The sequence below is a fragment of the Pelophylax lessonae genome, assembly GCF_965119305.1.
Source record: "Pelophylax lessonae genome assembly, chromosome: 1".
Lineage (NCBI taxonomy): Eukaryota > Metazoa > Chordata > Amphibia > Anura > Ranidae > Pelophylax > Pelophylax lessonae.
Genome location: NC_138768.1, coordinates 297,103,821 through 297,117,909, shown reverse-complemented (window position 1 = coordinate 297,117,909; position 14,089 = coordinate 297,103,821).

Below are 14,089 nucleotides of genomic sequence, written 5' to 3'. Positions count from 1 at the left end.
CGCATGACAAGTCGTACCCTACATTTTCCAATGATATGTGTGACGTAAAGTAGTTCATGCACTACTTTGATCTGACTTTTATGCAACTTGAAGGCCATAGACTTCAATGTTAACCCAAAGGTCAAAGGTTGCATGAAAGTTGTAACTTAATGTTTTAAGCCCCGTACACACGTACCGATCGTCGGCCGACCGATCGGCCGTCTTTTGTCCAGGGTTGTCCTGTCCGCTGAAAAGTGCAAAAGACTGCACAAGAATTTTGTCCGCCGACTGCAGAAGTGATGTCATGTGATGGTTAACTTTCCCTGTGTTTTTTCTTCTCTGAGCATGCCCAGTCTTGCAAATCTGCTGATTGTCGGCCGAATTCTGTACTGACTGGCAAACAATCAGCCATTCTGGTGTTGGCCAACAAAAATTTTAATGCCTGCACGACAGTTTCTTTTTGGCCGAAAGTGCGCTGTCGGCTGTCGGAGGCATCATACTAACAAGCCTACAATCGGCCGATCGGTCGTCGGCCAAATATTTACGGCCGACAATCGGTACGTGTGTACGGGGCTTTACACGCAACAGTGGAGTCTGACTTTGCAGAGGGACAACAAGTCACACCCATCCCAAGTTACGTCAAAGTTACACCAAAGTTGCATGACTTTGGCGTTGTCGCCCTTTTTTTGTTTAAAGCGCAAAAAATAAAAATTGCACAGATGATCAAATAGCACCAAAAGAAAGCTCTATTTGTGGGAAAAAAAGACCTCAATTTTATTTCGGTACAGTGTCGCACGACCGCACAATTTTCTGTTAGAATAACGCAGTGCCGAATCACAAAAAATGTCCTGGTCAATAAGGGGGCAAATCCTTCCAGTCCAGAACTTGTTAAAGCTCAGGTGAGGTTTAGGTATGAATATTTTTGCATAGATACAATGGTCTAGCTTAGACCATTGTAAGTATATATGTGCCATATCTGGGTGATGACCTTGGAAGCTGGAAGTCACTGTAGTAGGCACTGCTGCTACAATGAACACTTCCAGATCCCATGCTGAGTGACTGCCCTGTTGCCTGAGTGAACACAGGAGGTCCTTCACTCAGATGGCTGCCATTTAGAGACCACTTTGCAATTTCTCAATCAATGCAAAACATTCTCTGATTGGACAAGGTGGGGATTGTGATATCACCGCCCGCCTCTTTATCTCGTTTACCTGGAGAGTCAGGTGGATGACATCACAATCTCCACCTTGGCCAATCAAATGAAGCCTTGTATTCATTGATAAAACCTACAAACAGTGGGGATACACTAATGCCTCGTACACACGCAACGATTATCGGCCGACCGATCGTCCGACTTTTGTCCAGAGTGGCGTTATGTTGGTTGGAATGTGCCTAGACTGCACACAAATTTTTTCGGCCAACAAAAATCTACTTCAGAAGTGATGTCATGTGCTGGTTTACTTTCCGTGTTTTTTCTTCTCTGAGCATGCCCAGTCTTGCTCATCAGATTTTTGTCTGCCGAAATCTGTACTGACTGACGGAAAATCGGCCGTTGTGTTGACGGCCAACAAAAATTTTATAGCCTGCACACCAGATTTTATTCGACCGAAAAGTCGGAGTCGGTTGTCGAAAGCATCATACTAACAAGCCGAAAATCGGCCGATCAGACGTTGGCCGAAAATTCACGGCCAATAATCGATGCGTGTGTACGAGGCATAAGAGTGACTCTCTATATCTGGAAGCAGAGGGGAAGTCTATCATACTGCTGCCAGAACACAGAGCCGCTTAGTGTAGATAGCTGCTCTAGTATATTATAGCCTAATGCCTCGTACACACGCAACGAATATCGGCCGACCGATCAGCCGTCTTTTGTCCAGTGTTGTTGTGTTGGTTGAAATGTGCTTTAGACTGCACACAAATTTTTTCGGCCAACAACAACCAACTTCAGAAGTGATGTCGTGCTGGTTTACTTTCCGTGTGTTTTTTCTTCTCTGAGCATGCCCAGTCTTGCTCATCAGATTTTTGTCTGCCGAAATCTGTACTGACTGACGGAAAATCGGCCGTTGTGTTGACGGCCAACAAAAATTTTATAGCCTGCACACCAGATTTTATTGGGCCGCAAAGTCGGAGTCGGTTGTCGAAAGCATCATACTAACAAACCGAAAATCGGCCGATCGGACGTTGGCCAAAAATTCCCGGCCAATAATCGATGCGCGTGTACGAGGCATTAGAGTGACTCTATATCTGGAAGCAGAGGGGAAGTCTATCATACTGCTGCCAGAACACAGAGCTGCTTAAGCCCCGTACACACGTACAGATCGTCGTCATACAAACGTCGGCGGACGAAAGATCTGCCGATTGTACGCGTGTTAGTATGGTGCCTCCGACAGCTGTCTGCGCACAATCCGCGGACAAGAGTCTTTCTTGCAAACATGAAAATTTTTGTCTGCGGACACCAGAACGGACGATTGTTCGCCAGTCAGTACAGAAATCAGCCGACAGACCGCAGATTTGCAAGACTGGGCATGCTCAGAAAATAAAAAACACAGGGAAAGTTAACCATTACATGACATCACTTCTGCAGTCAGCTGAAGTCTGCGGACAAAATTCTTGTGCTGTCCTTGTGCTGTCTTTGCACTTTTCAACAGACACCGACATCCCGGGGGGAAAAGACGAACGTTTGTATGACGATGATCCGTACGTGTGTACGGGGCTTAAGTGTAGATAGCTGCTCCAGTATATTATAGCCTAAGCAGCAGTCGTCCATTCTAGCATACAAATCATTTATTGGGCCCAAGCTAGCCTAAACAAATTACTTTAGGCTCTAGGAAACCTGGAAATCAACAAGCCTATGGAAGCATGTCAGAAGCTTGCCTAAAGCAACAGTACTCCCATTCTTATCTATTTAACATCACCAAACTGGAGTTGAATTGTGTTTTTAAGTCTTCAACAAAGCTGCTTGAGGCTTGCCTAAATATTCACAAAAGCTTGCTGTACACCCGGCTCATATAGAAGCTGGAGCCCATGTGAACAAGGCCCAAATCTGATTGCTTGCTATAAATTGTCAAAAAGTATTCTTTTGGCTGGTTTATAAATAAGGTCCAGTATTTTTAATATTAAAATAATTACAACATACACTTACAATACAAAAAACATAATTTAAGGGTCAATTGTATGAAAACAGTAACACTGTTAAAAAAACAAAATATATATTAGAAGCAGCATCTAGAACCGAAGAGGTATACAGAGTTTTGACAAGGCAAAAGCCGTAGAATCCTTTCCATCTTGTCAGTATGGATGTTGAGGGAGGCATCATGCTTTAGTTCATTTAGGAGTGATTGCATATTTCTGCTACCGTCTTCTGATGGGTTTGTACACACACACAGCCAGAAGGATCATGGCAAGAAACAGGACACTTAAGATGCTCCCTAGAAGTACTACAAGACAAACAAAAGGTACAATCAGGTATATTTTATTGTAAAACTGCATCTTTGAACATGGCATATATTTGCTTTAGAAATATACATATGCTGTGTATGTGTTCTATATATATATATATATATATATATATATATATATATATATATATATATATATATATATATATATATATATATATACACAATATGTTAGAAAAAAAAAACATGTACTTGGTGCAAGGAGAGATGAATCTGATTTAAAAACGAATTACTAAGAGGATTTTACAAATTACAAATTATCATAGGAGGAGTCCCCTGCAGTGCATTAGCACACCTTCCCAGCAAGGAGTGTTGTCTCCAAGGGTAAGAGAGGCTGGATTCACCCCTTTTTTTATGGATAGTGTAGGACCCACCGATAATGGGGTACTTTGACGCAGTGGTGGGCTTGAGCACGATATGGCCATATGGTGGAACTAAATCCCCATTTTTATTTATGGATTGTCTCCATATTTGATAGTCATTTCTTTTGCATGGTTGCGCTATTCTTTTTTAAATTACTAAGTACTAAATAATTACAACATCCCCCCCTAACAGTAGCTGCTTTCCCTAAGTAGTAGAAGCGGTTCAGTAGAAAAATGAATTTTCACTTTGCAAAGTGAGCACAGAAGCAGCCCATAGATGACTCAATTTCCTTTCCTTCCACCATGGGTCCATAGTCAGTGTTGAAGGGGGAATTCCTCCCGCAGCTTTTTGTGTTCTGCTGCCAGGGAAAACACAATGATTACTGCTGGTGGCTATAGCTGCCAGCAGTATGCGAATGTAAAAAAAATCTGACAGGCTGGTTGTACCATCCATCAATCGACTTGGGTACAATCAGCCTGTCCATACATGAATTGAATCTCTGCCAGTCCCTAATGAACCGGCAAAATTTTGCTCCATGTATGGCTGCCTTTATTCATCTTAATGAATAAGGTGAAGCTGTGTTCACTTCACTCATCCATTCATGTGCAAACAAAATGTGAATGATTACACGATAGGGTTTGTTTGCACTCTTTAATCACTTTCCCACCGGAGGATTTTGCAGCTTAAAGACCAGACCCCTTTTTTCAACTTGGCACTTCGTGACTTTAACTGATAATTGCTCGGTCATGCAATGCTGTACCTAAACGAAATTTACGTCCTTTTTTTCTCACAAACAGAGCTTTCTTTTGGTGGTATTTGATCGCCTCTGCGCTTTTTATTTTTTGCGATATTAATAAAAAAAGAGCGAAAATTTTGCAAAAAAATTACATTTTCAACTTTGTCTTTTAAAAAATATCCAATATACTCAATTTATGTCATTTTTTTTTGCCAAAATATATTTAGCTACATGTCTTTGACAAAAAAAAATCAATGAGCGTATTTTTATTGGTTTGCGCAAAAGTTATAGCGTCTACAAACTATGGTGTAAATAGTGAAATTTACGCAGCTTTAATTTCTGACTGCCAATCTCATTTCATGAAGTGCTAAAATGGCGGGGCAGTACAAAACCCCCCCAAACTACCACTTTTTGGAAAGTAGACATCCTAAGGAATGTCCTGACAGGCATGTTGAGCTCATTGAATATTTCATTTTTTTGTCACAGGTGTTTGAAAAAATTTTTTTTTTTTTTTTTTTTTACACAAAGTTGTCATTGAAATGATATATTGCTCACACATGCCATGGGTATATGTGTAATTACACCCCAAAATATATTCTGCTGCTTCTCCTGAGTACAGGGATACCACATATGTGGGACTTTTTGGGAGCCTAGCTGTGTAGGGGTCCCCAAAAACAAATCACCACCATCAGAATTTCAAAGGGCGTACATTTTTCATTGCATTTTCTCACTACCTCTAACGGTTTAGGAGGCCCTGAAATGTCAAGATACCACAAAACCCCCCCAAATGACCCCATTTTGGAAAGTAGACACCCCAAGCTGTTTGCTGAGAGGCATGGTGAGTCCATGGAATATTTTATATTTTGCCACAAGTTTTGTGAAAATTACAATTTTTTTTTTTAATTTTTTTTTTTTACACAACGTTGTCACTAAAAGATAAATTTCTCACACATGACATGGGTATATGTGGAATGACACCCCAAAATACATTCTGCTGCTTCTCCTGAGTATGGGGATACCCCATGTGTGAGACTTTTTGGGAGCCTAGCTGTGTACAGGACCGCAAAAGCCAATCAACACTCTCAGGTTTTCTAATGGCGTAAATTGTTCATGTCATCTCTGCACTACCTGTCACAGTTTCGGAGGCCCTAAAATTCCAAGATAGCACAAAACCCCCCCAAATGACCCCATTTTGGAAAGTAGACACCCCAAGCTATTTGCTGAGAGGCATGGTGAGTCCATGGAATATTTTATATTTTGCCACAAGTTCCGGGAAATATATTATTATTATTTTTTTTTTGTTTTTTTTACACAAAGTTGTCAGTAAATGATATATTGCTCACACATGCCATGGGTATATGTGAAATGACACCCCAAAATACATTCTGCTGCTTCTCCTGAGTACAGGGATACCCCATGTGTGAGACTTTTTTGCCGTCTAGCCGAGTACAAGACCCCGAAAACCAACCTCCACTTTCAGGCTTTCCAAGGGCGTAAATTGTTGATTTCACTCCTGACTACCTATCACAGTTTTGGAGGCCATGAAATGCCAAGACAGCACAACCCCCCCCCCCCAAATGACCCCTTTTCGGAAAGTAGACAACCTGAGCTGTTTGCAGAGAGGCATGTTGAGTATTTTGCAGATCTCACTTTTTGTCACAAAGCTTTGGAAATTGAAAAAAGAGGAAAAAAAATGCATTTTCCTGGTTTTTCGTCATTTTCCGAAAAAAATTAGAGCTGCAAAATACTCACCATGCCTCTCAGCAAATAGATTGGAGTGTCTACTTTGCAAAATGGGGTAATTTGGGGGGGTTTTGTGCCATCTTGGCTTTTTATGGACTTCAAAAGTGTGATAGGTAGTAAGGAGTGAGATCAACAATTTACGCCCTTGGAAAGCCAAAAGGTGCGCATTGGTTTTCCGGGTCCTGTACGCGGCTAGACTGGCAAAAAGTCTCACACATGGGGTATCATTGTACTCAGGAGAAGCAACAGAATGTATTTTGGGGTGTCATTTCACATAAACCCATGGCATGTGTGAGCAATATATCATTTACTGACAACTTTGTGTAAAAAAAAATAAAAAAATAAAAAAAAATTTTTTTCCCGAAACTTGTGGCAAAATATAAACTATTCCATGGACTCACCATGCTTCTCAGCCAGTAGCTTGGAGTGTCTACTTTGCAAAATGGGGTCATTTGGGGGGGGGTTTTGTGCTATCTTGAAATTTCAGGGCCTCTGAAACTCTGACAGGTAGTCAGGGGTAAAATCAGCAATTTACGCCATTAGAAAACCTGAAGATGTGGACTGGTTGTCGGGGTCGCGTACACAGCTAGGCTCCCAAAAAGTCTCACACATGGGGTATCCCTGTACTCAGGAGAAGCAAAAGAATGTATTTTGGGGTGTCATTTCACATATTCCCATGGCATGCATGAGCAATATATCATTTAGTGACAACTTTCTGTAAAAAAACAACAACAAAAAAAATAATAATAATTTTCCCGAAACTTGTGGCAAAATATAAAATACTCCATGGACTCACCATGCCTCTCAGAAAAAAGCTTTGGGTGTCTACTTTCAAAAAGGGGTCATTTGGGGGGTGTTTGAACTGTCCCGGCATTTTATGCTCAATCTTAGCCACACATCACCCACTCTTCTAACCACTTGAAAATCAAGCCTTTTCTGTGCCTTTTTGTTTACATGAAAAAATATTTTTTTTTTACTAGAAAATTACTTTGAACCCCCAAACATTATATATTTTTTTAAAGCAGAGGCCAATTACCTGCTAGGATTGCTTTTACATGTAAGCCGACCGCTGGCTGTAAAAAACGATACCAAGATGATGCCTAAATCTGCAGGCATCATCCTGGTATAACCACTCAAAGTCCAGCAACGTACCAGTACATTGCTGGTCCTTGTTTGGCATATAGGTTTTTTTTTTTTTCATGCAGCCTGTGGGCTGAACGGAAAAAAAGAGAACCTATCAGAAATCAGCACAGGAATAATGCGTAGTATTACTCATCATTAACCGCCCAAACAACCACCCACTGAATTTAATGAGGGGTATACACGGCGCTATCCATGTATACCAAAATAGGATTTTAACTGCAGTGCTGAAATCAGAAAATCACCACAGCTGCTATCAGCAAAGGTATCCATATATGCTGAGCGCAAACGCTGTTTGTGTCAGAATATATAAAATCAATGCGTGGTAGCCGACGAGTACCTGCAAGAGAAACAGGTCACAAAAGAATGAAAAAACAAACTAAGGACATTGAAAAAAGTACAGTAGGAAGGAGTAGAAGGACATATAAAATTACTGACACAACAACAGTTTTTGGATCCTTTTATTTTTCTAACTGTTTCTTGATTTGGGACTGCGATCTTCTGCGATCTTCTCTTCCAGCTTGGGTCTCTCAAAATGTCGATGGACATCCAACATCTTTCGAGACCCTGTGTTTGTGTGCCCTACACTGTGTCGTGCTGTACCCTACGCTAATACTCCACTAGTGTATGGTAGCGCTCGAAACATTCCCCGATGCAGAGACCAGGTTGGTCAGGACATTTGGGACAATAATAACGGGTGTCACGCCTAAATCCGCGCCTGCTACAGACACGACATCTTTTTTGGGGGTATCTTTGGGTAGGGGTACTCGGGAGGACATAAGGAAAATGCCTCTCATGCAGCCGGCTCACTGCATCTGGAAGGGGAAGTTGGGCAGGCATGCCTCCTGGGTACAGGTAGGCAAGGATGATCTCTTCCTGGAATTCCCGGAAAGATCCAGTTCGTCCTGACGCCCTGTATAGGACAAAGGCGTTCAGCATAGCCAATTGGTAAAGGTAAACAGACACTTTTTTGTACCAGCGTCTGGCTTTACGGGCAACTAAATACGGCGCCAAAAGCTGGTCGTTAAGGTCCACCCCTCCCATGTTAAGGTTATATTCGTGGACACAGAGGGGTTTCTCCACAACGCCAGTTGCCGTAGTGATTTGGATCGTCGTGTCTGCGTGAAGGGAGGACAGAACATAAACATCCCGTGTATCCTTCCACTTCACCGCAAGCAATTTGTCAGTTTTCAAGCAGGCTCTCGCCCCCCGACTAAGACGGGAATTTACAAGCCGTTGGGGGAAGCCCCGGCGATTAGGTCGCACGGTGCCACATGCGCCAATTTGTAAATCGAGAAGGTGACTAAATAGTGGCACGCTTGTATAAAAGTTGTCCACGTACAAATGGTACCCCTTTCCGGATAAGGGTGACACCAAGTCCCAAACGATCTTACCGCTGCTCCCTATGTAGTCTGGGCAGTTGGGGGGCTCCACACAGCTATCTTTTCCCTCATAGACCCGGAAACTAACTGTATAGCCTGTGGCCCTGTCACACAATTTATACAGTTTGACCCCGTACTTGGCACGCTTGCTGGGGAGGTACTGTTTCATAGCAAGGCGGCCAGTAAATTTAATCAGGGACTCGTCAACGCAGACAACTTGTTCGGGGGTAAACAAGGCTGCAAACCGCTGATTGAAGTGGTCTATGAGGGGCCGAATTTTGTGGAGCCGATCGTATTCAGGGTCTCCCCGAGGACGACAGATTTCATTGTCGCTGAAATGCATGAATCGCAGAATTTGCTCGTATCTCCCCCTGGACATGGAGGCAGAGTACATGCGCATATGGTGAACTGGGCTAGTGGACCAATATAGCCGCAATTCACTCTGTTTAGTTATGCCCATGTGGAGGGAAAGGCCCAGAAAGATCTTAAATTCGGAAACGGTTATAGGTTTCCAGCCGAATTGTCTGGCAAGGTGTGAATTTGGGTTGGCGGCGATGAACTGTTGTGCATATAAATTTGATTGATCCACAATCGATCTGTAAAGATCTTCCGTGAAGAACAGCTCATAAAAGTTTAGGGGCGTAAAACCAGCTGTCTCCACGTGGATTCCAGGTTGGGCGGTGAATGGGGGAAGTACTGGCGCTGTAGTATCGGTGGGTTGCCAATTAAGATATGCCAGCGCATCAGGGAGGGCACTATGGGCTCTACGGGCCTGTCTACGAATACGCGGTGGCTGCGGGCCACTACTTGTGCTAGCCACCGCACCAGCTTCAACTGCACTTAGGGGACTCGCCACGTCACCAGGTCTTACTGCAGTGCTGGTTGTACTAGGTCCAGGTTGTACTAGGCCGCTGGCGCTTGCCAGGTCGCCAGAAAAATGAGCGGCACTAGTACCCACACTCTGCTCCATACGAGCACCCTGCGATTCCTGCATCTCAACAACTTCAGAATGGGGTCGGGTACGCCTGGGTCTAACAGGGACCCATCTGTCGTCGGAGCTGTCTGTCAGGGAGCCGCTGCTGTCATCAGGTTCATATACTGACACTAATTCGGTCATTGTAGCTTCCCCTTCGCTATCAGATGACTCGGTCAGCATAAAACTGATAAGCTCTTCATCTCTGTACGAACGTTTGGTCATTTTGGTAACTAAATTTACCCGTACAGTGATGCGACTCACAGGTAATAAAAGCACCTGGTTGTCGAAGATTATTTCAAGCGCTACCAAAAAAACTGCTAATGCTAGCAGGGATCAGGCCTGACTCTGCTAACACAGCGGTTTTGTGTCTTGTGTTTTTTTGCAAGTGACAGTAATCTATTGATTACTACACTTGCCTGGGTGAAAGGGTTAAACGCAGGTGCTGGCTGGAATCAGTGCTGATCGTGCAAACACCGCGTTTTGGGAACCCTAAACTATAGGGGCGCTAGTATAGTTCTGATCAGATCAGATATTGATCTGTTCAAACACTATACTAGAAATGGAAGTGTATGTGCGTGCGTGCGTGTGTGGTAATCAAGGGGTTACTTCTAAACTATGCGCTGGGGATCTGGGGGGGGGGGGTGGCGGGGACCCTAAACCTCCTTTGGGAAAGAAACTAGCTAGCTAGCGCAACCTCAAGTCACAATGACACTAATACAAAATACAGTAAAAACAGTATATTATGTGTGTATTAGTGCTAATGTGACAGAGGGTGTAGGGGTTAACGGGATGTGATCAGGGGGGGATCAGGGGTTTAAATCTTTATTGGAAGGGGCTGGCGGGTATCCTAAGGATAAAAGGAACGGTGGCAAGCGCTAAACCTGGTCACAAGTCACACTTATACGGGTATATAGAAAATGCTATATACTGTATACAGTGTGTTGTGGCAGGGGGTGTAGGGGTGATCAGGGGGGGATCAGGGGATTAAATCTTTATTGGGCAGGTGGCGGGGACCCTAAACCTCCTTGGGACAGAAACTTAGTCGCCTGCGCTAATTCTGATCACAATGACACTAATACAAAAATACAAAAACACTGTATATTACGTTTGTATTAGTGCTGATGTGACAGAGGGTGTAGGGGTTAACTAGCGGTGATCAGGAGGGGATCAGGGGGAATCAGGGGCTTAAATCTTTATTAGGGGGGGTGGCGGGTAATTCAAGTGGAAAAAGGGGGGTCGCAAGCGCTAGACCTGACCACAAATCACACTTATACGGGTATATAGCAAAATGCTATATACTGTATACAGTGTGTGTTATGGCAGGGGGTGTAGGGGTGATCAGGGGGGGGTCAGGGGCTTAAATCTTTATTGGGCGGGTGGCGGGGACCCTAAACCTTCTTGGGACAGAAACTTAGTCGCCTGCGCTAATTCTGATCACAATGACACTAATACAAATATACAATAACACCGTATATTGCGTTTGTATTAGTGCTGATGTGACAGAGGGTGTAGGGGTTAACTAGCGGTGATCAGGGGGGGGTCAGGGGAGATCAGGGGCTCAAATCTTTATTAGGGGGGGGTGGGGGGTAATTCAAGTGGAAAAGGGGGGGTCGCAAGTGCTACACCTGTTCACAAATCACACTTATACAGGTATATAGGTAACTGCTATATGCTGTATATAGTGTGTGTTGTGTCAGGTGCTGTAGGGGTTAATCGGGGGGGCGATCGGGGGTGAAATGTGCCTATCTACCTGTGTGTGGGTGTGCTTGGTGCAGTACTCACAGTAAGATGTGCTCTCCTCTCACGCTGGATCCAAAAAGACCGTTGTGGGGGGAGGGCACATCTCCTCTAAGCCTGTGTTTACATTTCACAGGCTTAGAGGATGATCTGATTGGGCAGGACCGATCAACAGGTCCAGACCAAAAATGATTGGCCTGGACCTGATGACTGATCGGTTCTGAACCCAATCGAGCCATCGGTGTCGGCGGGCACGCGCGGGAGCGCGCACAGGACCGGCAGGAAGTAGCGACGTAGACCTACGTCACTCTGCCTGGCCGGGGCCGACTGCCGCAGTAAATATACTGTGCGCAGTCGGCAAGTGGCTAAGTCTTATCCAGCGAAGTCCCAGCAAAACATAAAGCAAAAAGCCTTGTTCTCTATGAATGCAGTTCACACCACAGCAATGGTGTGTGCTGAAAAGAAGCAATGCATGCAATACATTTTTTTCAGCACAGTGGGCTGCAATGCAAGCTACCATGTTCTCAGAGTCTATTCACTTGTGCGACTTCAAATTTGTGAAATTTCTACTGTGGCTTTGATGGGACTTTGGATGAGTGTGACTTTGTTGGGACTTCTGGCTTTGGCCAATGTGATTGTTTGTGCTCTACAGTCATACACAATTTGCATGTATATCATACAGGTGGGACATTAATGTGACTTTTGAGCGTTTGATATTGAAGTCTATGGCTCTCAAGTCACGTGAAAGTCAGACCAAAGTAGTGCAGGAGCTACTTTAAAGTTGTTGCGACTTTAAGTCACACAGATATGAACAGTACTCATTGGGAAACATGGGGTGTAACTTGTTATGCGACTATGGGGTCCAAAATCGCATGACAAATCACACAAGCATGAATAGGGCCTCAATGCTGTGTAAACAGAATGTAATTAATTGCGACTGTGTGAATAGAACTTAATTGGTTAAAAAGTTTTCAATCTCTGCAGTATGGTAAAAAAAAAACTTTCAAAAGCCCCCCCCAACCCCTCAGCCTCTCTTTCAACACTTACATGCGCTTGATCTCAATCCAGCGCTGTGCCGGTCTGCAGCATCTCTTCTCCGAGGACCCTTGACCGTTGTAGGAGTCATTACATGTGTTGATTTTTTTTTTTTTTTTTTACTTGCAAAAGTTTTTTATTTTGTAAGACATATGTAGATTAATAACATACAATCTCAGGAAATATTGCATAAGAAAGGTATACAATGTGTCATATACAGAGCCCTCTCGGAAAGGGACTTTGTAATGATAACAATGGCAACAATGCAATACGAGATAGGCATGGTTACTAAAACAGTATTACTAAAACGTCTGAGGATCAGAACAGAATCCCAGCCCGCAAGCAAAGCACAGAAAAATATAACCGTGGACCTCCATGTAAGTTACAAATGCCCTCTGTAAACCAGGAAGGGGAACCCCCCCCCCTGAATCTTATGAACTGGGGTTGCATATAATCACCCTCTGAAGATATAGGTCCTGAGAGAGGTAGATACCCTATAAGCCACAAGAAAGGAGGAAGTATGGAATATCCGAAAGGAAGAAAAGGAAAGGAAAAGAAGGAAAGAACACAAGAAGAGAAAGGGGATAGGAGAAAGGATGGAGATGCTGGAGTGGATGCAAGAAGGGATCGGGTGGAGAAAATACAAAACACAGACAATTAGGATGAGGGAGGTGAGATGTACAGACGCCAGGGTTCCCATACTGCTTCAAATTCCGCTTGCTTGTCACGGAAGATGCTGACCATCTTCTCCTGGGTCATGATCCAAGAGATTTTGCGTTTGGTCGCCCCCATTGAGACCGAGGGGGACTTCCAAGCCCGAGCCAAGGTAAGCTTCCCCCCCAACAACATGAAATGCATGAGCTTCAAACTGGTTCTGGGCCCTTTTACACCAGAGCCAAGAAGCAGTGCTACTTCCGGGGTCCTGGGAGCCGGAAGCCCGGTAACTTTGCGGATCAGACTAAACAATTTATTCCAAAAACTACGGATACGCGGGCATTCCCACCAAATATGGAGCAAGGAACCCTGATGTCCGCACTCGCGAAAGCAAAGAGGATCAGTCCCCGGGTACATTCTGGCTAGACGGGTGGGAACAAGGTACCAACGCGTAATAATCTTAACATTAGCTTCAACTAGAGATATATTCAAGATACCTTTAAAAGCCCTCCGGAAAATGGAGTTCCAGGTGTCCGGTTCCCACGATAGCTCCAGATCCCTTTCCCAGGAAAGGGCGTAACCGGGCTTGTCAGGTGAGTCGATCAAAGCCCTGTAAATCAACGAAATACCTCCCCTCTGGACTTGAGCTTGTGCACACCAGCATTCATATGAAGTGGCCCGGGGTTCAACATCTGAACCTGCGACCATAGATGATAGGAAATGTCTAATCTGGTGCAACCTAAATTTTTCTGAGGAAGGCATATCAAGCTTACTCGTACAGTGTGCGACTGACAAGGGGCCCTGAGGTGAGAGGAAGTGTCCTATCCTGAATAGTCCCTTGTTGGTCCACCATCGAAAAGCCCTTATGTTTAGTCCCGGAACAAAG